At 41.7% G+C, this 27,612-nt stretch overlaps 1 long non-coding RNA gene across 1 annotated transcript; it reads right to left on the bottom strand.

Annotated features, from left to right (window-relative positions):
- Window positions 1–20,369: 20,369 nt before the first annotated feature.
- LOC118167887 lies at window positions 20,370–21,260 on the bottom strand. Its single transcript, XR_004751280.1, has 2 exons — window positions 21,147–21,260; window positions 20,370–20,521 (listed from the first exon to the last, which is right to left on the bottom strand). It is a non-coding gene; the product is annotated as an uncharacterized LOC118167887 (long non-coding RNA).
- Window positions 21,261–27,612: the final 6,352 nt, after the last annotated feature.

The following is a 27,612-nucleotide window of genomic DNA, read 5'->3' as shown; positions in this document are numbered from 1 at the left end:
CAGAAAGAAGCAGTAGGATGAGAGGCAGAACTTCAGGGCTTCAGCAGAGTGTTCTTCCTTCCCTTTTATGCAAAGGGATATGCAGGTCCTCATGTGGGGTCCTTTTGATAGGAAGGATGGTGCAAGCTCCTGATGAACTGTTTGGAACAAGTTTATGGTTCTGCAGTTGGAGGGCTAAAGGGTAAGGAATTATTATTACCTGCTCTTGGGTCTCAATTATGCAATCTTTGTCTCTGGTCTTCTACAAAGCAAGAAAATTGAAGCAGAAATCAAATTTATTAGCATGACCAGTTGCATTATGAATGTGGTAAATACTGATGTCTTATTGCAAATGAGGTATTTGCTAAATAGAAATGCTTTTAAAACAGTATAATCCTTCACTGTCCCTCCAGGACAAACAACTGGAGAGCAGTGATTGCAGAAATCATTTAGGTCATGCAAATCAAACTGCAACAGCAGTGTTTCATGCAGTCAGGAGGGAAGGCTAGACTGTCCTATTAAGAAGCCTCGCAATGATAAAACATGATTAAAATGACTTAGAAGAAATTACCAGTTGGGGGTCAAGAAGGGTTAAGAAGGGCAGGCTGATCGTGGAACTGTGCTTTTAAACGGACTAATTCCAAAGGAGTATGTTTATCATAGTCACACACAAATGGCTGAACAATAATCACACCAAAATTACGTGGCAATTATAGCCCTTCCAGGGGTTGAGGAGAGTTTAGTAGATTTTTATGCACAGAGCTGATTTATATAAAGAGACACAAGTCTAAAATTCTCACATAATGTTTTTGGAAAAAAAAAATAAATAAAATGATCAGCTTTCTTCTTGGCTTAAATTTGAATGTCACTCAGAGAAATATCAAGTTACACAATATTGTACAGTGTAAGCAGAATGCAATGAAGGTACCGCGGCTAATGCTGCTGCAGTGAGCTTTCGTGTGCTGAGAGGCCAGCTCTGCCATTTGCAGATCCTGGAGATGAATTTCCTGTACAGTGACACAGGCCTGCCAGTCCAGCTGAATGAAGACGGCATAATTGCTTTCTTTAATGGAGCTAAAGAGTCTGGGATATTTTTTATGCGTGGCAATACCTGGAGGAAAAATACCAGCCATGCAGTTCAGTTACAACAGGCTGCATTCAGGCCCTCCGCGACGTGCAGGGCAGTGACTCCTCGGTGTCATTGCACAGCAGAGCTGAGAAGTACCTCTTTATAAGCTAATGGTTGTAAACCAGATTGAACAGCAAGCTGTCTCTTGGCAAACACAGAGGAGCATGTCTGTTCCTCCTCCCCCCCCTTTCCCAGCCACCTCTTGCTTTAATTCTCAGAATTATTTCTATTTCCATCCTTCAGAGGTTTTGGTGCAGCGGGGCCAAGGGTCGTTCTGCTGCTTGCAGCTCCCCAAAGTCACTAACACCAGCCTGAAATCCTGTGTTCACACAACTGCTGAAGCTTGGCCGCAGACCTGCTGGCTCCAAAGTGGGTCTGAGGAATGCAGGTTTCTGATGAGCTACCCAAGTGGGGAGCTGGCTGGCACTGGGGCTACATCGGCTGTTTCCCAGCCTTCCTCGCAAAAGGCAAATGGTTGACCAGGGTGAGGAAGGGTTCAGGAGGACAGTGATGATGGCTGCCATGAAGCAGAAAGGACAAAAAAGGCTGTACTTGTCCTGCCTTGGGGAATATCAGAGGCCAATTAGATCTCTACCTGACAGTAAGCTGAGGAAGACATGAGCTAATTATGTACGAGGTGTTACTGTGACAACTCGAGAGGCAGTGGCACGCTGAAAACAAAATACGGAAATGTAAAGCTGCAACCCAAGGAGGAGAAAAGAGAAGATAAAAAACATGAAAGAAAGAGGAAAACATGAAAGAAAGAGGAAAAGAAGCGCAACAGAAGCAAGAGCAAAGGAAAAGGTCAAAATACAATTTGAAAGGATGGGAAGAAAAAAAGAGTAGGTAGTGAGGGGGCATCAAGACAGCTTCATGATCAGAAACAGCTTTTGACAGCCTGAAAAATGATTAGCAAACAAGATATCAGGATGTGGTGCTTTCACACAACATACCCAGAGACCCATGGGTGGGGTCTTTTATTCTGACTTTAACTATCTGAAAAATTAGTGTTCAGTCTAAGGAGGTCTTCAAGGCTCTGTGGTTAGCAGAGAGAGACATGTACCACCAGAGACTCTGTCATTCTGCAGTCAGCGGGCAATGTGGCGGCTCCACAGATGTTTCCTTTGCTGTCAGAGGCTTATTTAATTAAATTCCACCTCTTTTTACCTCCTTGCCTTGTTGTTCCTCTGCACTGTCCTCGGAAGGGTGTGAGTGAAGTTGCTGAGGTGGTGGAGTGTGTGGTACCAGGAAATCCAGGAGAACTCCTGTTAAGCCACATTGATCCCTTGACTGCGATCACAGAGTAGCCATGCGGGGTCTTGCGGACCTGCTTGAAGAAGTCTTGTGGGACCAAAAATGAGTGGCTAAAAGAATGGCAAAACCTGTCTAAGCTGTCCCTGAGAGGGGGAAAACTGTTTGCTGTGCTGTAGGACATGAGAGTGACTTGTCCATGGGATGTTCTCAATGCTCCCATGGCTAGCCTCTTGTCTTCACAGCAAAGATTAGGTGAGATGAGCCTCACTCTTTGCATCTAGCATTTCACGTGAGCTACTCATCGCAACCTATGGCATATCCAGGCTGCTAAACGCGGGGCAGCAGAGTTAATTTTGTGACACAGCAGCCCAGCAGAGCATGAGGCCTCTGCTCAGGAGGAGCGCTGCTTGAGCTGGGCTGCGGCTCGTGCGGCTGCATGGGGTGTTGCACTCCGCGCGATCCTAAACGGCTCCAAGACGTTTCGCTGCATGAAATGACATCCCATATGGCAGGAACTCACTTCTGTAATGTTTCCCATATTGTCCCTGCTATACTCATTTTCCCACTGGGCTAATCGCTTTGGCAGTGTAAACAGCACCAGTGTCAGTTACCTCCTGCATTTGAAAACTGTTCCTATATAAAAAAAAAATTGCAATGAATAATTATGGAAAGGAAAGTCTGATACAGCAGCTGTCAGAAGGCACTGAAAATTAATAGAAGCCAGTTTAATGAAAAGTCTTCATTTGAAATAGCTAAAATGCATGGTTGATTTAAATGTCTGGCCGGCTTGGATTAAGAAGTAATCTGTGCTGGGCACAGACCTCCAACAGTAACTGCACCACTGATGAGTGAACAATTCTCTTATTATAAAATCATTATCAGCCAATAAAATGAGCTCAGATCACAAAATGGGAGCAAAGTTCGGGGATCTGAGAATTTATAGTTTAGATCCATCACTGAAAATGTCAGGAAATTAAAAGAAGCTCTATATAAGCCACCACACAGTGGAACCCAACACACAAAAACAATCCCCAAGTGCCATGGCAACATTCTTGGGCTCTTTTGAAACAAAATGTGGTTTCTAAGGTGAAAGAATGGGACCTTAGTATTTTCTCCCTGCTCTCCATGCCCACCTTCATCCCATAAGTATAGTTCACACAGCTTCTAATTATCTAGGAAAACGCAGGCAGGGGAGACAGGGGTGAATGCTTGGCTTAAAGAAAAAAATGAGTAACACAAAACGTATCTAAATTAGACTATAAAGGCACACAAAGAGGAAAAAGCAGTGAGCTAGCATTATACCTACTCAGGCAGGCACAGTTCTGCAGAAGGGCCCATAGCACTTCTAGACCTGACCTGGCCTTGTGCAGAGCTGTCTTGGGAGCTACCAGAGCAGAGCGGGCAATCAGAGGTGGCTAGCGGCCAGCTGGCCTGCTGAACTTGACAGTGAAACTAACTGGGGGCTTTTCTCAACAAAGCTTGTATCAGTGGGAGAGTTTATGACATTACACTTCTCATTTGGCCGGGCCCTGCTCCGCAGGTCTTGGCTCGGCTGATGTTTGTTCAGCACCTTCTTTCTCCTCCATTTGTTCAGAGGAAAGCTCTCAGCTGGCTCTGGCAGCTCTGCTCTGGGACTCCTCGGTTCCCTGCTTCCCAGGTTTGGGCTGCCCGGTTCTACCTCCTGCCTTCACGGCTTTCTGCCTGACGAGCTTCAGGCTGGATCTGTAACACCCTGCTACCCTTTGTAATGGGCAAAGGGGGAGCTGCTTAATCTAATCCAATTAATTTGCTCCTAGAGGGCTGAGTAAAGGCAGGTTTAGAGAGGTCATGGTAGTGCCAAAAAAAAAAAAAAAAGAGGAAACAAAAGTGCTGGGGAGAAGAGATTGTACAAGGTCAGATGTTTTACATCCTTGCAAGTTTCAGAGCATGAAATCAGAAAATATATATTTTTTAAAAATAAATAAAATAAAAATGATTCATTGAAAGGTATCTATAAATTACTATGGAAAAGATAGCAAATCAATGTCTCACAGAATACAGGCTTATCAATTTAACATTATAGTGGTGCTATTATACAATTCTTTAATTTGTAGATCTTAAAATTCTATATGGAAATGAAGGAAATATCCCTTTGCTTTTCATATTACAGATACCATGTAGATTGAATCATGAAGAAGCCTAATGACTAATCCATGCAGAAACACTGGGTCATTGTCAGTCTGGGTCTTGCCTGGACCTTTTTGTGTGCCAAAGATGATTTTAATCTGTAGGTTTTGCCAGAAACTGATACATATCAGTCTTCTGCAAGAAACCTTTGGGTCTCTGGTACACTGCCAAGGCTATACTTTCAGGCCTAACACATTTAGGATAACTCACAAATGGGCTAACCTTGTAGTGTGTACTTACAAACTCTGTAACTAGGCAACTAAAAAAAAGAAAAAACCTCCATGGTGGTTATCAGATTTGTCTTAGGAAACCCTTGTCCTGCTGTGCAACTTAAACTAAGAGATGGTGTTGCAAGAGATTAATATTCTCTCTCCAATTCTGTTGTCTCATTTTGTAGTATAAAGAGGAGTTTTTTATAATTCATGCAACCGCATTATCCTAGTTTTATTCTGAATCACCAGTCTGCAACATATCTTCCACATCAGAGAGGCAAAATGTTAATTTTTATGGGATTTTGCCTGTTTTTATTAAATAATTCTGTTAACTAAACTATAAAGCATTCTTGCCTAAGTACACACATTTTATTTCACTGCATCTGGCTTCTTTATTGTGAATCAACAAAAAATAAAGGAGGAAGAATATCTCTGGACTGTTTTTTTGTTCCTTTTTATCTATTCCAGTTTGTAGATCCTGTACTACAGAGCTACTTGGGACTTGGGGTGTTGAATATCCATGGAAATACATAGATCACTTGTAGTGACCGTGGTGTTTGTCAGAAGGATCCTGCAGATGAACCTTCACTTACCTTCACCAGCCATCCAGCCCCTAGTAGTTACTTGTACTGCTGTGTCCCAGTGACCTTTGATGAGATGACATGAAGCAGATGTTGTAGTGCAGCACACTGGCTGAGCTTTCTCAGAAGAGTAAAGAAAACCGAAGCCAACTTTCTTACAGAACTTTGTAAATATGCCACAGTAAGACACAAAGTAGTAACACATCCTAATTAACACTATGTGTCCCTATGTTAAGAAATAATAACTTCTTCAAGGGGGTGACCGTCTGTTGCTGTTGGGGGGATGACTTACAAGAGTGCACAGGAAAGTGAGTTATGGCTGAAGTGTAATTTCATACAATGAACTGCACCGAAGGTGATAAAGACTATAAATACCATGACTATCTGACATAATAGATTATCTGTTTTGATGATAACTGTAAAACCTCTCATTAAAAATAAGCCAAAATCAGGCGAAAACACCCTTCCCAAATATTATCAGGAAACGCGTCAGCTTTTACATTGACTCATCTGTTTCTGAGGATTTAAATGCCTCCTCGGGGAGCAGTGGTTCCTAGGCAGTAGTGCCAGTGTGAAATGTTCTCTGTGACTGGAGCTGGGAAGAAAAATCAGGCCTTTCTCTCCGGATGTAGCTAAAGTCATCTGTGAGCAGTTCAGGAATCTATATGTCTTTCCAGAAAAAGATTAATGATTGCCCACTTTCCAATCATCAGCTTGCAGCAGCCAGGCTGTGTGGAGGTCCTCTTGCGCACCACATCCTGAAAGGTTTGCTATTTGCAAAACATTTTACCATTTTCCACTTTAGAAGCTTCTAAATTTAGTAATGGTACATAGCTCTGCCTCCCCAGGGGCCTCTGGTTCAAAAGTCTAGCTCTGTTTTGAATGCAAGTTTACAGCAAACAGCACCACGCAACACTGCAGTGGCTGAACAACAACCTATGGCTGTTCTTCAGGGCCAAACCTTTAGCCAGGCAATCTGAAGGTGCAGGAGCCCAGGTGGGATGCTTGGGGGTGCAGCAGTTAAAGGCATTTTCTCCCCCCCTTGCAGTGTTGCATTCACAGCAACCTGGGAGGTTCTGGTTGTCCCTCCAGGTGGCTGTGGCCCCATGGCTGTTTGCAGGTCCTGCCTCACGATGCCTTGCTGAAAAACAGTCAGTCCTGGTTAGTCATGCGCTGGGTCATATCATACTGAATGTCTCCTCCTGTACTAATTTCTCTTTCTGTGCCCCACAACTCCTCTTCCAGCAGGCCTGTTGAAGCTCTTCCTTTCCCTCTTCCAGGTTTTTGTACAGGTCCTATGGGCAGTTCTCCCTGTTGTCCTTTTCTCCTTGCTCACCCTGGGCCCAACCTCATCTCACCCACATCCACAGGATCAGGTGATGTTCCCATATGGCCTACCTTGTCTTCCCCCTCTACACCAGAGCTTTCTGTCCAAATCTCAGCACCTCCCTCCGTGGCAATTCCCACCTGATGTCAGGTCAAACCAGCAGCGTGCAGCGGCTACTGCTGGCCAGGCTGACCGAAGTCATCTCCCTGCTTTAGTATTTCCCCTCTTTCTGTCTGTATTAATACAATTAGGAATCCCAAATGCTTCACTAATGCTTTTTTTGTTGTTTTTCTTTCTCTTCTCTCAGTAGCACTAGTAACAACAATAAAACAATTTCCATAGGAACAAATTCTTAGGTTATGAACTCTAGATTAAAACAAGGAGCATTTATACTGCCTGGGAAATAGAAGGCCTTTGTTTGAACACAACAACCAGGCATGAAGAAAATACAGAAGTGCACTTGGCCATTTTTTTTTTTCAGTTTCAGTTTCTGTCAATAAGCTGGTGGTAACAGAATAGAGCATGTCTTGCTGAGCTTAATGCTCAAAAGTATTATTTTAGATACGCTCCATTACCTTATGGCACAAAGGATCTGTTTTTTTCTCAGTATACAATAGACTTCACACTTCTGCTGTAAATTCCTTTGGATGCTACTAGGAGTTGCTACAGGGAACTCTCTCCTGCACATGTTAAGTAAAAAGGAATGGTGGGAAACAGAAGACGCTGATTATGAAACTACACAGCATTGAGTCTGTCTAGCCACACTGCAGCATAAATTCAGCTCAATGCTTATAAAAACAAACAAGCAAACAAACAAAGAAACCTCCCTAACATATGCACTATTCCACTATGCAGCCAACTTTAGATTACTTCTTGAGAACTTTTCTAATAAATTCAGCTGTGCATGACGAAAGGCTTGCAGCTGAAACCAGACTCAAATACTTTCACTGTGTAAAGACATATATTACTGTTGTGCTTGTTGTTTTATTTTTTTTCACCCTTTTCTCCCCATTTAAAGCTTGAGGTACATTTATCTGATGTTCTGAAGGAGAATCACATCTCTGTTCATCTCAAGGTCAAAGATCGACTCTAGTTCATCAGTTCTTGAAGTATCTTTTGAAACATCTCCTTAAAATACCAATAACAAGAATCTTAATCGATAACACAGAAGACAGAATACAGAAGGTATGAACCCCTCACCACAAAATGCTGTAGATGATTAAAATTAGCATGGATTCCGAAGTGACTAGACAACTTAATGAAAGATGAATCCATTGGGGGCTATTAAATGCAAAATCACCATGTCTGGTTCAGGAATTCTCCAAACCACAAATTGTTGTGTACCAGATAGATATTCTGGGAATAACATCATGCACTTGCTCTCCTCCTAAATTCTTCTCCAGGCATTTACTGCTGCCCACTGTTAGAGACAGGGTACAGGGCTGTACTGACACTGTCTGACTTGGTGTCCCTGTTTCTATGTTTTAAAGTTTTCTACAGGATATTTCACATTTCATCATGGGAATAGTTGGAGGAAAGGAGGAATCAAATGACAACTTATAGAAGAACACAAATAGAAGGAGGTCACTGAGAGGAAAATTAGAGGAAAGTTCTAAATATTGCCATTTCTCTATGCATTTGCTGACTCTCCTTCCATAATATATTTATGATCTGAGGAGAGGCTAAGTCACTTTTTGGATGTGTTGTGTGTAACCTGATGAATCTTCAAAGACTGAAGAGCTTGTTGCAAGTGCTGATCCACTTCCAGTCCAAACAGTCTGCTTCAGAGTCAAAAGAAAACAATGTGGTCAGTCCCCCCTGCTCTCTTCATATCCCTAGCGCTGCCAAATGTGTAATTTAAAAAGTCACATGCGATTCTAGTCAGCCATGCCTTAGCTAATCCACTTGGGTATAGAGTACCTGTCTCCTGATTTCCAACTTCCAAGTATTTTTTTTTTTTTTGTGACAGTTTTTGTGGTATCCCTCTGTGGTCAGGAAAGCTGGACCTTTCAGTCCCCCCTTAACTCAGTCCTGTTATTTCCATTCTCCATCTGCTGATAGATGGGTTTTGTAGCTACCATTTCACAAATTAGGAATTCCTCACTCTGGCATTCCCTGTGGTTGGGGAAGGTAAGGACATGGACCCCAGCCCTGTTTTCACAAAGTAGTCTGGGCTAAGACCTAAAGTTTGGGAAGTGGTTCAGATGGTAAGCAGCTGTGGACTTCTTACTGACATGAGACTTGAGTAAATGTTTTATTGTGTGTCTCAAATGGTCTGTCCTTAAAGCCATCCATTTGCAGTGTTGTGTGTTTTCAGATTTAACTGTATTGTGGAAACAGAGTCAGTCTGGATCTGGCCAGGCTTGGTAGTTTAGACAGTGTTGCATAGACAGCTATATCTAGAGTAAGTTTGTCTTCAAGGCAGCTAGGCCACTTGTGTATGCCAAAGACTGAACTATCTGATCATGCAAGACTGAAGCTGGCTCTGCTCAGAGGGACCTTGGGTGTCCAGCCACCTCGTGGTTCAAGGTGTCTTTGCCTGAAGCCAGCCTCAGTTTAGCAGGTCTGGCACTAAGCTTGAAGTATTAAGTCCAGCTGGACCTCAGCTAACTTCTGCAGAGCCCTTTCTACATCTGCACTGTGCTCCTCAGCCAGCTCTGAGTATCCCTGCAATGTGCAACGTGGACAAAAGGCCGTGCTTGTGTGGTCCTGAAGGAATCAGTGTGCTCCAGAAGGGCTTATTAGCACTAATGTGGCACCAGCCATTCTGGCTGACTTCACAGCAAACCATTCAGATGCCTTGGCACTGAGTTGCTCAGTGCCATATTGCCTGCAATTTTCCATTAGCTGGGTTATTTCAGGCCTTATTCCTCTCCTCCTCTCCCATAGCTCTGGATAATGGCAAGTTGGCTGCATCGTGAAAGCAATGATTTTTGCCATAGCTGTGTGTATTATCAGACCCTGTAACTTTTATGGTTATTTAATGCAGTGTCTCATTTATTTATTTATTTATTTATTTTTGTCCACCCCTTTTTTTGGCTAGGCAGCCTGCACTTCAGAATCCTAGCCACGGAGCACAATGAAATTACCAGTTAACTTGTCCCTGTAATAAGCTGCACTTAAGAGTTGTGTCTGTGGGCTATGTGGAAGGGATGGGCCAGAGAGCTGGAAATAGGACATCATTGCATCCAAAGAACCACAATAACAAGTACAATGTCGCTGCTTAGTTAAAATCAGTAGCATGCACACAAAAGAAAAGACAGAAGTCACCAGTCTTGATAGAACTGGTTTCTACCAAAACATGCAGTGACTTATATATATATATATATATATATATATATTTTTTTTTTCCCCAAAAAGTGAATACCAAGGCAAAGCATGAAAGTGTTTTCAGACAACAGATATAATTGCAAAGTATTACATTAAAAGTAAAATCAGTGAAATAAGCAAAGAAGACTTTGGAAATTTGTCTTCCTCTGTCTATTCTCAATCAGATTTGAAAAGTTTCCAGCACTGTGTTCTTCCTTTTAGATGGCGCAGTACCTTGGCAGCTTTTCCTGAAGGCTTTTCATGACCTACCATAATTGCTTTGAAATCTACAGCGATATCTGTAGAATATTCTTAAAAGAATATCTCAGAAGTTAGTAATGCAACTATTTTCCCATAGACATGAAAACAAGGACCACATTTTCTGGTGTTTTTGATTGTCAGAGATCTGCCCTTTAGATCTATCATTTTCCTCTTTGCATTTTTTTTTCTAAAAAAAATACATTATTCCTTAAAAATATAATATGTCCACCAACTTGCACAACTATATCATTATTTTAAAAGCTACCAAATCTTATACATGTGGAAAAAAAGCAAAAAACAAAAAACAAGTTTAACAATCTTTGCTAATCTCTACTGCAAGATGTATTCATTATTTATGAAGGCAGCAGACAAAGCGAGAGCTGCTTCTGAATGGAATCCTAAATACTACACAGGAGGAGCCCTGGGCAGCTATGCAGCACGGGTTTCTTGTTATTAAAACTACAGATCAGTCTTACAGGAGATTAACTCCAAAAGTTAGTCTCCAGCAAACTTCATACTTACTGAGTATGAACTGGATTGAGTTTTGAAAGAGAAGGAAAGAATGAAGATATGATCCTGCTATGCAAGCATCATCTTGTACTAACACTGATCGAGTTACAGCAGGTCAGCACTTTCTCCCTCTCATCTCAGTTTTTCTACCTCTCTTTTCTTCATGTGTATGGAAGGCAAATGACCTTTAAAAGCGGGATGGGATGCTGTGGTAGAGGTCTTTACATGGCAGATAGGGAGACTCCAGGTCTGCAACCAATAGCACCTCTAACTTTCCTTCCCTCTGGGTGTGTATTCACTTATTCTGCTGCATGTGGCTGTAGCCTTAATGCCTATTAATGCTTGCAAATGACACAATGAGGCCAAACTGCAATTTCCTGAAAGCTGAGCATAATAGATCTTTAAATACTATTTGTTTCTACTATATCCGATGAAGCTTTCCCATACTGATATTACATAGAGTAGCAGAGGCAGGGTCTGAGAAGGGTGGGCTCTTTTTCTCATCTATACAGAATCCATTTTTGGATAGCCCACTTCAGCAGAGGGGGAGAGTAATGGCAAAAATTCATGGAGAAATCAACGAGAATGATCAAAGCTCAAAAAATAATCACGAGAACACAGACTCTGAGGAAAGGCAGGAGGAACTGAGGTTATTTTGTGTGCAGAAATAGAGAGAGGAGTGACAAGATGCCAGCCTTCGAACATGTTTTTTTTTCAGAGACATCAAGGCCTGGCAGAGACAGGACAGGAAACAGTCTGACCTCCATGTTCATGTTGGATAAGACCAGTAAAAATGTGTTAAGGGGGATAATGCAAATGCAACACAAGTTTTGGGTATCAGTGAAGATGTTTAGTAGTAAGGATAGTTAAACACTAGAGTAGTCCTAGGAAACAGATCTCTGGAGATCTTTAAGAGGAAACTGGAGAAGTACTTGTGAGAAATGGCATAGGTATGGCCCATCCTACTGCGGGTAGTGGGATGGACTAGAGGACCTCCTTGAGGTCCCTTCCTGGCTGCTCTTTGTTAGTCCAATGCTATATATAAAGATTTCCAGGGTATTTCAAATGGAAATATATTTAAAATATCTGGGACATAACTGAAACTACCCTTAACTCTTTCTTGCACTGAATTTTTTTTCTTCACCCCATCAGACACAAAACACTTACAAAACCCTGAAAGCTGAATGAGAGCCCAATGCAGAGACAGCAAGAAGTACCTTGCCACCCCATTGAAAATGGTGGGAGACCTTTCAAAATGTTGTGAGAAAGAGATTGGTATCAGCCAAAGCAAGAGCTGTTTTATGAATCTGAATGGTTGACTACTTTCTTTCTGTGCTATATTATGTAAAAATAATAATAATAAAAAAAAGGAGAAGCACAAGTGTAATGGAAAATGCTTTCATCTCCCTAAGGTTTAAATATGTTCAAACTTTTTTCAGAGCTGGGGAATAGTTTTCCCCAGGGAAACTGTTTTCACCATTTCCTCACCATTTCCCCCTTGTCTCATTTACTAAAAAAACTCAGTGCTTTGAACTTAAAAGGAATCACACAGAAATGATGATTTTATGAACATAACAAAGAAAATTGTCTGATTTTTTTTTTTCCTGTAGAAGTATGTTCACGTTTTCCCTGTTTGAATTTAAGTATGCTATATTCTCCATTTTCTTTTTTTTTCTTTTTTTTTTTTCTTTTTTTTAACCACATACAGAAAACACAACATTTATATATTACATCTACATAAAATATAAGCCTGTTCCTTGTAATACAAGCAGAATGTTTCTGTATGTTAGAGCTTTACGGGATTTTAACTTCAGGAGAGTGAGATCTCAAAGGTGAACTGAAAACACAGGGAAATTATGCTTTTGTGCCCTGTAGTGAGCTAAATGGGGAATGGTGGGTTGCACAAAATATTCTGGAGGGAATGAAAAAAGCCACAGGGAAATTCTGTAAGTCTTTGTTTCTTCCTCTTTCCTTTATCTCTTTCTCCTCCTTTTCCCCTATGCTTTCTCCCTGCTCTGTAGCCCTCATGAAGGGTGGAACATGAACATCTGAACATTTGAGACAATGAAAACAGTGACAGGAGATGAGCAAAGGGAACAGTTTTGGCTCAGGCTGGGTATTGCTGTGTACAATATCTGCATGGTTTTGCTGTTTTTTTTTTTTTTTTTTTTTTTTTTTTTTTTTTTTTTTTTAACCCCCGTAGAACAGTTCACCTTCAAACAATTCTTGAAAGTGAGGAAAGTGAGTTTCAAATGGCCTTGGGCATTTGGGCTTGAAATTTAGAATGCATTTTGAAAAAGTGAGTATATCTTCATTGCTAAACTCAATTATGCTCTCAAATACACTGGACTTTCCTTAAGAGTTATTTTCATTGTTGTTTGTAATTTACATATCTTTGTCCTTACCCTTTAGACTTGAAGACCAAAAATGTCACAAAGATTTAGAATCATAAAGAAACCAAAGATGATATTTGGTACACTACTCACTTTTTTTTTTTTTTTTCTTTCCCCTTTTTTTTTCACCCTAGGTTGATAGCACTACATGAACTTAGTGTCTTACTTATTATTGCATGAAAAATTCAAATTAAAGAAATCAGACAGTTGTAAATTGCTGGCATATGTAGTAATAAATTAAAGAGAAGACATCAACAGAAATAAAAGCCTAAAATGAATTGGAGTTCTGAAGATGCACTGGGAAACTGAAGAAAGACATCAAAGCCAATAGAAAAAAAAAAAATTAACAACTTAGCAAGGAGAAGTGGCTTTTAAGAAAAGACATTGGATTCAGCAATGTGATTCATGGCCCATAGAGGATAAAAATAATGAAGAAGAACAGCAGGGACTGCAATAGAAATGGTTTGAAATGAATATACCATGAAAAGAAATAGGTACATTCTTTGCCAACAAAACTGATAGCAATTAAGGAATAATACATTCTCAGGAATTGTCTGAAGATGAGATGATTTGCTATTTTATGTTGTTATAGTGTTGCTTACATATCAGGGAACAACTGGGCTTTTAAGCTAGTCAGATCACAAGATTCGTGAACCAGTTTTTAGAGCTAAATCACAAAGAATTCCCCAGTAGTTTTTAATACATAGCTTATAGAATCATAGAATCACAGAATGGCTTGGGTAGGAAGAGACCTTAAAGCCCACCCAATTCCAACCCCTGCCGTAGACAGGGACACCTCCCACCAGAACAGGTTGCCCAAAGCCCCATCCAGCCTGGCCTTGAACACCTCCAGGGATGGGGCATCCCCAGCTGCTCTGGGCAGCCTGTGCCAGGGCCTTACCATCCTCATAGTGAAGAATTTCTTCCTTATATCTAATCTAAATCTACCCTTTTTATTTTAAAATGATTACCCCTTGTTCTATCACTACACTCCTAACAGAGATTCATACCAACAGATCCACATCCTTCTTGTGCTGTGGGCCCCAAAGCTGAACACAGCACTCCAAGTGGGGTCCCACAAGAGCAGGGTAGAGGAGGAGGATCACCTTCCTTGACCTGCTGGCCATGTTTCTTTTGATGCAGCCCAGGACACGGTTGGCTTTCTGAGATGCAAGCGCACATTACTGGCTCATCAACCAGCACCCCTGGGACCTTCTCCATAGGGCTGCTCTCAATCCATTCCCCACCCAGCCTGTATATGTGTTTGGATTGCCCCGGCCCAGCTGCAGGACCTTGCACGTGGCCTTCTTGAACTTCAGGAGGTTCACACAGGCCTACCTCTGAAGCCTGCCCAGGTCCCTCTGTATGGCATCCCTTCTCCCCAGCGTGTTAATCATGCCACACAGCTTGGTGGCATCAGCAAACTTTCTGAGGCTGCACTCCATCCCATTGTCCATGTCACCAACAGACATTAAACAGCGTTGGTCCCAGTACTGGCCCCTGAGGAACACCTCTCATTACTGATCTCCACCTGGACTTTGAGCCATTGACTGCAACTCTTTGAGTATGAACATTCAGCCAATTCCTTATCCCCTTAGTCGTCCATCTGTCAAATCCATGTCTCTGCAATTTAGAGGCGAGGATATCATGCAGAACGGTGTCAAATACCTTGCACAAGTCCATGTAGTCCAGTTACACAAGTTGCACACAAATTGCATACCAATTGCACAAGTCTGCAAGTCTAGGTATATGACAGCCTGGTGAATCAGAAAAAAATGAGTGTAAGGCATTAGTAGAATGATGTCAGGGATTATCTTGTAACCCTTACTTATGCTTTTAGTCCCATTAACATTATAGAGTGCAAGTACTGATAGTGTGTTTGAATGACTCTCATACATCATACATTAAACCAAAAGCTCTTTCTCGGGTCGTACTGCAGTGTGTTCTCCTGTGTGGATTTGGACTCTTGTCCAATTCCAACAACTGTGATTGTTACTGTAGTGATGTATAAGGTGAGGGCTAACTTCAAAATACATATATCATCAGCAGGAAACCCTGTACAAGTTTGTGAGGCTGATTCTGATCCCACTTAGCCTAGTTTTATTTCATGAATTTAAGCGGAGTTACTCCTGGTTTGCTGCCTTATAAGGGAGATCAAACCCAATATGACTCAGCCCCTAGCATACCAATCTATTCTAAGACTATAATAAGAGCATTCACAAAGAAAGCCTATTTTCCTAACATGCAAAATAAAAATAAAAATAAAATAAAATAAGATTAGGAGAAGTGCTTCTTTAGAGACACTTGTTCCACTTTTTCTGGCTTTTGAACTGGATATGTCTACATAGAGTATAAACATTTGCTCAAGACAGATTTGAGTATGAGCTGCCTGTGTTAATTTTAATAAGATATGGCAGCACAGGCTAGCAACTAGAGTACCAGCAACCTGAGTACACAGAGTAGTTGCTTGCAAATGCCACTACTTCTCGTTACACTTGCTAACTAGCTTAATGTTAGTCTGGATGTGTTTACCCATTCTAAAATTATTTTTCCTGAAGGGTAGCATGGCACACACAAGCACACATTAAGAGAATATTCAAGTATGAGGGATGCAATTGTCTGTTTCTTGGAGTCAATGAAAAACAGTTATTTCTGAATGGTCCCCTGATAAGGAGAGGGAATGACTTCTTGCTTGAGGAAAGCATTCCCAGTACACCATTATCATCACAATATGGCCCAGAGAAGCATTAGTTTGTTACCAAATTTTGTTAGCAAATACACTTTGTTTGTACTATTTTATTCTTGTAAAAGCTAATTGGAAATACAAGCTATAAAATGACTTCCACAGTGGCTCCTGCTGTGGGGCTACACCCAGAAAACGTCTTAGGTGTACAGGTTTACCTATATGGGACAGGTTTTGCTCAATTGAGAGTTCATACTGCATGCATTTCACAGCAGTATGTCCTGTAACTGGAGTGTGCTCTACAAGGTCATGCTATTTGCATTTCATGCTGCTTTTAACACTAAAAGACACTTTGAATGTTAGAAGATGCTCATCTATTCACGTACGAAGTCATTCTAAAAGTAATACTTTATCCTGCAGAATATTAATCAAGTTAAGTGTATGTATATTTTCTCTTCTGAGAGGATTATTGCAGCTATTGCCTTAAGGAGTCACTAAGGCCACTGCTCCTTTCACTCAAATTCCTCACCGAAATGTACATCTTTTAGAAGGCCTGAAAGGAGCAAGACTATGCATAATAGGCAAGTAAAGGAGATTTGGGGAATACATAGAGGACTAGCCATCATAAATTTATACTTCTTTGCTTTTCTTCTATTGCCTGCCTTTTTGAGCTGAGGGATGAGTAAAACCTCAGCTTCACTGAAAAAAAGAATTTAAAACAATTTAAAAAAGATGTGGGTTCTTTCAATTGGATCTTTTTAGTCAGCCATAGGAAAAATGGCAAATGCACCATGATGATTACTTGAAATTTGGACAAGAACACCATCCACTTCTAGCCCCAGGCTGCCTAAACTGTTAGCCACGGGTCAAACAAAGGGTATGGTTTTATAGTGTTGCTTTTAGAGGCCTTATTTCTGCTGTGCTTCTGTGGCTTTTTAATAAGATTTGTGGACAAGCAAAAATTTCAAAATTATTTCCTCCTCATTCGGCATTTTCAGTCTCTGGTCTGTTTTTGCTTAAGTTCTTCTTTTCTGCATTTCACCACAGGGTCTCAGAGTAAGATCCCTAGGTTGAAATCATAAAAGCTTGTAGCACTGTTAAACCCTTCTCCAGGACTTCTAGGTTCTTCCCTAGACAAAACGTAGGAGTAAGAATTTGCCTGGAGTCTCCTGCCCAGTTCCATAGGGTCTTCTGTGTGTAGCTCCACTGGTAGCCACTGGTAGTTCCACCGGTAGCCACAGTGCCACTCCTCAGAGTGGCACTGGCAGTATCCTCCTGCTGTTGTGGTGCCTCCAGCAGGGATGTGATGAATGGGAGGAAGTGTAGAAAGCAGCAAAAACATGAGGAGTAAGGGTGGAAGATCCTGAAGGTTGGAGATGGGTCCTTATAATTTCTTGGATCACCTCCCCTGACCACTGGTGAAGTTACTGGGGCCCCTGAGTGTGATACAAGACATGATTAGCCAAGTTCATTGCATAACCACATCTGGAAAGCGGTAACTGATGGTTCACCGAAACTGTACAGAGGTATGCAGTAGGGTTGGACAGAGGCTTCTCTGGGTCTGGTACTATTTAATGTTCCCGTTAACATCTCAAATGACGAAATGGGTTAATAAATTTGCAGACAGCACCATTTGAGGAGTGACTGTGAGTTCACTGGAAGAGAGGATGAGACTTAAAAAACAATATTGAGAGTTTGGAGATACAGGAGAAAAAAAAAAAAAAGAAGCTAAGTGTCAAGTTCTCCAGTCAGACAAGAAGAATTGGGTTTCAATTGAAGCACAAAGAATTTTTTTCTCAATCAGATATTTGAAAACACTTCTATTGATGACATCCTTTCACATATGGTGCAAAAGGGCTCTGCTGGCCAAAGGCTTAAAATGACAGAGAAGGTATCAGGACACCTATTCAAGTATCTGGCTTAGACCTTTCATTTCTCGGTCTTCCTCCTTCCTCCATACTCCTTTTGAGGATGCAGCGAGGCGGCGTCACAGCTAGTGTTAATCTTCCCAGAGAGCCTTGTCCCAACCTGGCTCAGATGTACTGCATTGAATCGGGGGAGAGACTATTCTCTTCTTTTCCTGTCCTTTAGAGCTTTGGCAGTGACTGAGCTATTGCTGGTCATGTTCAGCTGAGACATTCCCAGCCCAGGTTTCTGCAGACCTCCTTGGGCTGTCTCCAAAGCCAGCTACTCAGCCCTGTGGTGGCTATGGGACTGCTAGAGGCTGGGCACAGACTTACAGGTCATGGGAAGTGATTCAGGTAACAGTTTCTCTTCCCTTCAGCTTTCCCATTAAAAGTTTGATTGTTGTGTGTTATACTATGTCTGCTGAGTAGTCTAAGTAACGTTTTGATTTGGGGGCTTGCCTGAATAGAGGGAGTGTTGTGTCTTCTGTGATGAGGGCTCAGTAGTTCTAGGGTCTAATGTTCTTGGCATGGTGGATGAAAAAATATTATATAGAGGTCCAAGACCGAAGAGTGAAAAATAGGAGCAGTAGTGTTTTTGGACTCTTCATGGCTATAGCATGTGAGTTATTTGATGACATGGTCCCCTGGCTTACTCCCAGATTCCTCTGGGAATTACCATGTGCCTACACATACAGGCAAGAGCAGGACAGGTCCCTTATCCTGTCTGGCTTTTGCCATGCCCTTGTGTGCCCTGACCCCATAATTTTTGGTTTATCCCTGAACACACATGGGATGGGAATACAGGAGGGCGGCCCACAGGCCTTGCTAGGGCTAGACCCTAGACCTAGACCTTGAAGAGGAGGACCCTTGGCCCTAGACCATGGTGAGGAGCAGCATTGCCTCCCAGGTACGGCAAGGACAGCCCTGCACTGGAGGAGGGAGTGGAAGAGGACGAGGACACCGCTGTGCAGAAGCCTACCCCTCCAGGCTTCAGCCAGAGAGCTGAAGGGCCACTAGGAGAGGTGAAGGTCCTGAGGCTGCTCCTTATGGCTCCGGCCCACCTGGGGGTGCAGGGCCTACAGAGTGGATGCGGGGCAGGAGATGACTGCAGCAGCCTGCCAGAGCACTGCCCTGTGTGCCCTGTGCATTTGTCTGCAGCTATTCCTGAGCTAAATAAAAATAGCATGTGTGTCGTCTAATATCCTGGTATTTATATGGCACGAGGCAGAGCTTAACATCTTCATTAACCTGAGTAAATAATTAAAATTGTCCCCAGCACTTCAAAGGAAAAAGCATTAAACAATTACCTTAGTGCATGGGAACAAGATTAAGTTAAAAAATATGAATCTACTTATGTGCATCAGTGTTTGTTGCTATTGCTATCTTGTCTGTCCCTTGCTGACTGAAGGGAACATTTTTTCCTTCCTCTAAGTCTATATGGTTTTATGTTTATTACATCTTGTCACCTTGTGGCACATACAGCTAGATTTGCTAGAATTAGATGTTGATATTAATAATTACTTGTCTGAACTAAATGAAAGTGCTAATGAAGTCAAGGACCCTCTGGGGGTAGGGTCTGAGATTACATTCCTATGCAGGCATATCTGAATTTTTGGGAAGAAAGCTAACAGTATCTCCACAAAAACACTTCTATTGAGTGATAACACACCATATCATCTCCTCTAGCAAATAGTAACAAGTGCTACAAAGTAGCAAGCAATTTGTGAAACACTGAGGAAGAAAAATAAAATTGCTGCAAACTACCCAAAGGCTATGGAGCTTAACTCAGCATGTGGCCGAACTGAAGGCAGAGCTGTTTTAAATAATTGATAGTGCTGTGAATGTACATGATGCGGTACAGGAAGAGGTCAGCGCCTAACACACAATAAGCCCTCGCCCTGAAGGTTTGATGGTCTGATAGAGCAAATGGAGGAAAGCCTCAGAACCTCATCAGAGGAAAGGGATGCAGACAGCAGCATGGCCAGTGGAGCATAGATGCCTCAGGGAGAGTGGGGGTGCAAATTCAGAGAAGAGGCCTGTGGCTAGAAACAAGTGAGCGGGATTGGCAGAAGGTCAGATGCAATTTGGAGGAGGCAACCAGACAATTCAGAGCTGTGCCATTTTAAGCAGGCTGACTAAGACACTTCGGTGATTCAGCAGCGATGCTGGCACGCCAGCAGAGCGTTGGGAACTCGTGTGAAACTAGACGGATTACTCTGAACCTAAGGTCTGGCGTGAGCTGTGCAGACAGAGAACCCTGCCGCTGAGACTTCCTCCGCTCAGATGTAGGGAGGTTACGAACGTGGGTGGATGGCTCTGAGGATGACACTAGTCATCTGAAGTATTAGGATGTAGGGAATAGAATGATGTGGGAGCAAGTGGGTAGGATATTTCCAACCACATTACTTCCAGATGATGTTCAGTACAACCTGCGTGACCTAGTCCAGAGGGAAATGGCAAGACTCAGAAAGCTCCTGTAAAATTGACATATTCTTCTGGAGCAATGAAGATGTGGCTCCTGTCGTTGCCATCACCCAACACATGGATTGCCCTTGGGCAGCATCACATTTCTGCAGAGCCTTCTTCTCTACCCTTGAGGGCAAGAATTTGGTCCAGAGTATCCTGAATCTGAACTAGAGAGACATTTTATTTTTTTATTTTTTAACCCCCGATTTTCCCTCCTCCCTCTGATCTCTCTTCTGCTGGCTTTCACAGCATGGGACACCTACTGACTGTATCAAAGCCTCAGGGGGCAGGGAGACTGGTGCCAGTGAGACAGCTGGTTGCTATTACATTATTTACTCCTTACCCTGAAACACAAAAATAATAATGAATTGAATGTTACTTGAAAGATGGAGAAAACTGCAAGCAAAGATTTTTTTTTAGACTTGACAGGTTCATCTCTAATGTATTTGCATCTTAAACATCTGTCTATGTGTAAAGAATTTTCATGCATTTAGTTGCACAGAATCAAATCCTCAATATAACTATCAACAACTGCCACAAACGTTTTCTGACACAGCTAGCTCATACTATGTTAAGTAATTGATAAATATTTTAAGAAGAGGTACTTCTCATAAAAAAACATATCTTATCCTTTCCCCCATTTAGCAGAGATTTTTTAAGGATAGATCCTAATACCAATTTTTAAACAGAATTCCCCATTGCTCTCCATAGCATCCCGGTTCTGAAAAGTGGCATGATACTGCCATATGTTAGCTTCTTAAAAACGTTGTATTTAACCAAGCAACAAGAAGTCAATTTTATGATACAGAACAAATGTAAAGACATATGGTGAGTAGACCTGCCTGGGGAACACCAAACTTTCTGGTTTTCAGAACAAAAATGTCTCAGTATTTTCACTGCCTACTCCAGGCTCTGCTTCCAAGAGAGCCTGTAAAATCAAGAAGACATATGGGGCAGGATTCATCTCACCTAGCTTGAGTCATCGGCAATTCAAACATCTACATTTCAGCTAGACACCTGGTCCTCTGACAGAGAATAGTCCTCTGTAGGTTTATCTAATAATCTGTACCTTGCAATTGCAGGCCTCCCTGTTTCAGAAACATTCACATTACTTCTTGAACTTTGCAAGACACCCTAACAACACGAGGAAATATTCATAGCATCAGCCGACTTTGGAAAAGCCTGGAAAATGTATTTACAGAGTATGTTAGATCTTTGCCAGTATAACATCTTATGACATAAACTCAGTTGCTAAATTAGAAACACTCTTTATTCTGTTCAAATGTCACAACAGTTTCTATACTTGATCATCATTCTTTTGAGCGCACACAGACATGCACATTGTTTTGCTGCTGTTGTTCTTCTTCTGATGGTGACGGAAGTCTAGCATTCTTGGTAAAGAGGAATGAAGGACTTGTCTGTAGCCAAAAATAACTAATGAGGAAGCAAGGAGGAGGTTGATAATACTTTCCCCCTGCAGGGGACCATCACAGGCACAACAGTGGCTTAAGCTGATGTCCTTTGCTATATAAAACTGCTTAGCTCTCCCAATTCCCCTTGGCTTCTCTTCTTTAAGGTCCACCTACCTAGTTTTTAGTTTCTCAGACAATGAGGAAATGCTAGGTGCTGTGCCTTTCCTCCCTGAGCCTTCAATGTGTTCTGTGTTTTGAAATTGTGTTTCAGCAGATCAGGGAGGAAGAAGCCACAATATTGATTTGGAAAACTGCATTACGTTAATTGCAGCTCCTCTCTTTTGGGTTTAATTATAAAAAGCAGTCATGAATGTAGATCTGTTCTTGTGTCTGCTAAAAACTAAAACTTCACTGATAGCAGAATTAATGCCCGTATTGCTTAGATGGACAGTGGAATATCCATTTAGAACTATACTTCTTGTACCAGGGGTAAGGGCTTTTATAAAATAAATGCAAATACAAAATGTTACTCTTTCAAATAAACTATATATCAACCAATATTATAGTTCAATTAAGAAATTTCAGGGAGATGAAAGCATCTCCACCTGGGAAAACATGTGCTGGAGGTGCAAAGATAAGGCACACACCTGCTAGTTTTTCTGTGTGTTTCCCACTGCCTCAGCAGGATGTTGGTATGAGGACTGTGGGTGAGGAGACTAGTTTGTGTATGTTCCTTAAACTGCACTTTCTTATAGATAACTATGTGTATAAATGTGTATAAATATCTAAAAGTTTGTAAAAAACTGTTTAAATGGTTTATGGAGTCATGCGATCACCATCATCAGCATCAAGAAACCCACCACATTAGGAGTGGCTTGTCTAATGATTTTTGCATTTACTTGGAGTCAGAAACATGAAACTCAGTAGTGGTTCAATATCAGTAGATTTATTTTTTTCGCATTTAAAGCATCCTTAATATTCCTTTTCAATTCTAGCTGAAACTTCAGGGTTTTGAAGTCAGGAAACAGTCCACAATCTATCTACAAAAAACATATACTAACATATAAACTAAACAAGCATAAGGAAATGACTATACAACAGCCCTGGAACATATGGACAGAATGATTATCTAGCAGGTTATTTTTAAGTTTGAAAAACCTTTATTTGTCCCTAAAGTTCCAAGTTGTTCAGAGGAACATTTTTTGATTTTGCCAGCTTGATAGTCTGCACTTTCTTCTGGACAATCCATGTGACATTCAGAAATGTGTACTCATGAGTAATGAAATTGCCTGCTGACTACATCTGACACACATGATTCTTCAACATAACAAACAGCAGTAAAAATACAGCAAAGCAAGTGAAAATTACACAATGAACTCTTTAGCTCCAAATATGAATCGTTCAGATTTAGTAAGGAAAAGAAACATTTAGCTGTTTCCCAAAGTATCAGCTACAAATAAAGCACAAATGTAAATATTTATTTGAAAAACAGTGGCTTTCCTAGCAGTTAAGTCAAGTCACTCCCAAATTCAGGGAAATTTTTGATTTCAGTTTGCAGTGACATTATTGCTGAAGTCACTGGGAATCCTGAAAAAAACATGGGTAAAAACAGGCCTTTCAAACTATTAAACAAATTTTGTTGCAAAGCTGCACCTCTCCAAAGGTGGAGGGCATAACAAAGAACCTAGAAAATAGTGGTTTCTACAAAGTCAGCAGATCATCTCCTACAGGAAAGGCCTATATAAAACTGATATGAAGCCTTCTGGCTAATACCTTTGGAAGAAATACATGTGACAAACAGAGGTACCAATAACCCTGTCGTAGCCCAGTAAAAAGGGAATAAAAAGAGGGAAAAAAAGTAAAGGCAAAGCTTGAACAAGCTATGAGGAGAATCTAGCACAAAGATCTGTTCTTGGACTCATGAGCAGCAAAATGGTGGCTGGTTGTTTGATAAACCTCTGGGCATGAAAAAGGTCTTTTTAAGGTCCTGTTTCCATGGACAGGAAACCTGGGGACCACTACAAGGCTTCTTGTCAAGTCAGCAAATAAGACATCTAACCCTGTGTAATGGCTCTGTTCAAAAAGTCATAAGAATAATCAATCAGGTCATTGCTTAATATTTCAGTGAAGATAGCCACAGACCACATGGGACAGTAATAATGCAATGCATGCTCATAGCTTCTGTCATTCAAGTATCTAAATGACTTTCTTAGAAATTATATAAGCCTCTCAGCAGATTGGCATTATTATTTCAAAGATGAGCACGGCAATGTGCATGTGTGTTAGGTGAGTTGTACAACCTCTTATACTTCCATTTCAAAGACAGAGCCAGAACATGACCCAGCAGTTCTTTCTCCCAGTCCCATGCTGGACCAGATGGACCATTCTAATTCTTATTTCTGTTCTCATTTCTTTTCTCATTTGTGTTCTCATTCTCATTCTCCACAATGAATAATTCAGCTGTTTGTCAGTCTTGCATAGCAGTGTTTTCCAAAATGTACAGGTAAAATTCTGTGCTGCATTTCCATGATATACAATAAATATACCACAGGACTGGGGACACTCTCCTGATTTCATGATAGCACCTAGGACTTTTCAAGCATAGTGAAGCTTAAACCCAATTCTTTTATAGACAACATAACCAAGGGACACCTTTGTCCCTGGTGCTTTTCATCTCCTCATCAGTGCCCATGGCAATGTCAGGTAGAAAATTTATTTTGTTTCTGAGAGAGGGGTGGAAATGCTCACTGAACATGGTGCCCCTAGTGTAAAAAGGTTAGGTTGTCTCTTTCATGCAGTTCTAGTTCCCTCCTACTTGTACATCTAATGGTCTGGGCTGTGCAAAGAAAAAACCTGGACACCTTGCAAAGAAAGTGATACCCAGGCTGGCAGAGTCAAATCCAGGCAACTGTCACGTCTGACTTTATGGTTCTTTCTGGAGCAGAGAGAATGCAGAATACTGATGACTGACACAAGTTTTGCTTTATAAAGGACAATAGAGATAATCATCAGAAGAATTATGCAAAACTCACTAAAACTTCCAGGAATTTAAAAGTAGGTACTGGGAAATATTCAAGTAGCAATTGGTGGATTGCAAGTGCCTGTCCTTCCTTTAAATCTAAACAAAGCAGAGAACAAGCACCAAGAGACCATGAGAAAAGTGGTTACACTGATATAAAAAAGTGCAGCTGAAGCCAGAAGTGGATGTTAGATGTTAGCAAACACAAAGAGTGTGGTAAGGAAGAATTATAAAAATAAGCACAAACAAGCTAACGTGTAAGTGGAGGAATAAGACTTTCCTCTCAAAGCATAGATAATTCTTCACTAACTTCAGAAGGTACATCCAATATCTTCTTATTGAACAGTAAGCAAAGGAAAAGCTGTTTGAAAAACATTGTGTGCATGTTTATAATGTTTCTGTGATGTCCGTTTCCACCCATTTGTTTCCATTTCAGCTTTTTAGTTATATTTAACTCATGGCAGGTCAAAAGAAGGGGGGCTTTTAGTTGTCAGGCAGTATGTGTAATGCTCTAGGGGAGTGCCTCTGTGGGTATCTTCCCTCTATGCCAGCTTGGGGATGGTGGGGAGAAGCATGGCCTATCCTCATCCTATCTACCATGTCCTCCAGGGCTGAGAAGCTGAATGCTACCTTTCACCAGATCACTGCATCAATGCTCATTGCCTCTTGCTATCTTTTACCTCCACACAATTTTTCTTCAGTCCTTCCTTTAAACTCTCCTTTTGCCACAGTGCCTCCATGAGTTCACATGAGACCTATTAGGCTAACAAATATTTGTTTCATTACTTCCTAGGACTTGCTCTTCTCTCTGTTTTTCTGCCTATCTGCCACATATTTTCCTAACCTTAAGCTGTAAGTTTTTATGGCCAGGACCATCTTTGCATTTGGTCTCTAAGCAAGGCCTAGTACAGAGTACCATTCCTGTCCTGGCTATCTCTGGGCTTTCCAGAACATTACAAATCACCTGTGGCAGTTGTTCACATATTAATTTTTTGCTGGATTTAGGTCTGCCCCTAGAAATATCCTTAAGATCAGGACCAATGTCCTAACAAGGCCTAATGAGGTCCAGGGAGAAGAGATGAAGAACAGCTTGATGTATCTGTAGCCCAGATGTATTTGTGTGGTGCATTCGTGTGCCCAGATGATGCAGGAGGCAGATCTGTCTTGCACAGAATCCTGCTCAGCACCTTCATACCCAGCTTCAGGATTAATGAATTTAGCAGTTTGGTTCTGAGGTAGAAAATCCATGCATCCCTGTGGGTAGGCCACTATTTGGAAAGAAACTAAGGACTAGATTCTAAATGACATTTAGGCTCCAAACTCCTATTTAAATGTCCAATATACCTCAAGTCCAATTGGAAGGAAGGCTCTCAGATATGAGTTACCTTTAAAAATTGTTACTCCCCGGTCACTCAGGCAGAGTACAGTCAGACAGTAACTTGAGGATTTATATTACTGTCATGAATGGATAATATACAGCTTTCCTAAAAGACCAAGAAGCTTCGTAGCTACATTTCAGCCCTTGTGCTAAAAGGGCTCACCTGCCCTTCTTCTGAAGGGTGCATGAGAAGATGCCTACAGAAGAAGCCAAAACACTGGCTGTGGTTGCTTCATCAGTCCTTCCGTAACCCAGCTTTGGATTCAGATAAGCATTTGAGTCATAGAAGTCAGCAGCTGCAGAAACTGTGGTGCCTTGTGGGCAGAAGATGACAGCAAAACAAAACTGTGGGTGAGGAAGGGTGGGAAGTAGAAGCAGGATATGGTCACCAGGGAAAGGACTCAGTATGTCCTCACCAAGCACTGCATAGGTTGAGCAGGTTTTGGTGGATGGGAAAAGTTTATGTCAACACCACAAGCTCTAATGTTATTGTCCACCCTGTTTATCAGATGCTGCACACTAATATAACATAACCATCCTCAGATCAAACACACACAGCTGAGTGGCTTTGCTAAAAGGGAAAAGGTCCAGCTGGAGCAGTTTCCTTCTGAATTATGGCTGTGGTGGGGAAGCGTCTCAGACAGGTTTAGTAACAAAAGTTGTGAACCTCCACGCTAGCGATCCATCTACAAACAAGGACATATCTGATCCGTGAAACTACTCAATTAAAATATATCAGCCATATTTATCGACCTGCCTGATCAGGTCACTGAGAGCCACTTTAGAGGCACTGCACACACTGCTTTAGGCTAGCAGCAGCACCTGCAGCCAAGCCCTGCCAGCTATGAAACCAGGGGGTCAGATTTCCCAGGTAAAAACAAAGACATTCCAGATTACCAGACCACTTGTAAAGATAATACTTGTGCTTTTTGTATGCACAAATTCACCATTGAAACCTGACCCCTGAAATGTTGCTGTTTCTTACTATCTGAGGGGCTGGGTGTAAAGCAAATAGAAATAAGACAGTATCTAAGACTGCCTGGTTCTAGCTAATATTTTTCTGGTTTGGGTTAAGCTTTGTGAGCATATCAGCTGCCTTCCATTCAGGACGAACACAAAAAAGCAACCAGACGTGCTGCAGGAGAGCTGTCTCCAGCGCTGCCAGGCCATGTCCCCTTGATCCTGGCCTGACTTCCTGGCCCCACCTTGGTCCCGGGCAGAAGCACAGGACTATGACTGCCTTGTCTGATGGCAGCTATATGCTCAAGGAAGCAGAGCTGGTTGGATCTTTGTAAATAGAGAACTCTTGTAACTACAAATGTCTGGTTTTGTCAGGAATTTCTCCAAAAAGACAATGAATGGGACCCTGAATTTTGTCCCATTTAGGGTCAAGAAAGCTATGTGAAGCACGTGACTGATTTCACCGCGGTGCCGAACATGTGTGTCAACAAGAATGCAAGAGGTGCCTGTTTCGATGGGAGCCCTTATTCTTTGTCTCACAAAGCCCTTGTTTTGTACAGGCTCTCGGGCCAAAGGGATTTTCTCTTTTGCAATCTGATCCTTAGCTAGAAGCTTGGCATGGAAACCTCCCCATGCACAGCACAGGACAACTAGGCACCAGAACAA

This window comes from Oxyura jamaicensis, chromosome 1 (assembly GCF_011077185.1).
Source record: "Oxyura jamaicensis isolate SHBP4307 breed ruddy duck chromosome 1, BPBGC_Ojam_1.0, whole genome shotgun sequence".
Classification (NCBI taxonomy): Eukaryota; Metazoa; Chordata; class Aves; order Anseriformes; family Anatidae; genus Oxyura; species Oxyura jamaicensis.
Note: the sequence above shows the minus strand (reverse complement) of the source record. Positions and strands in the feature narration are given on the sequence as shown.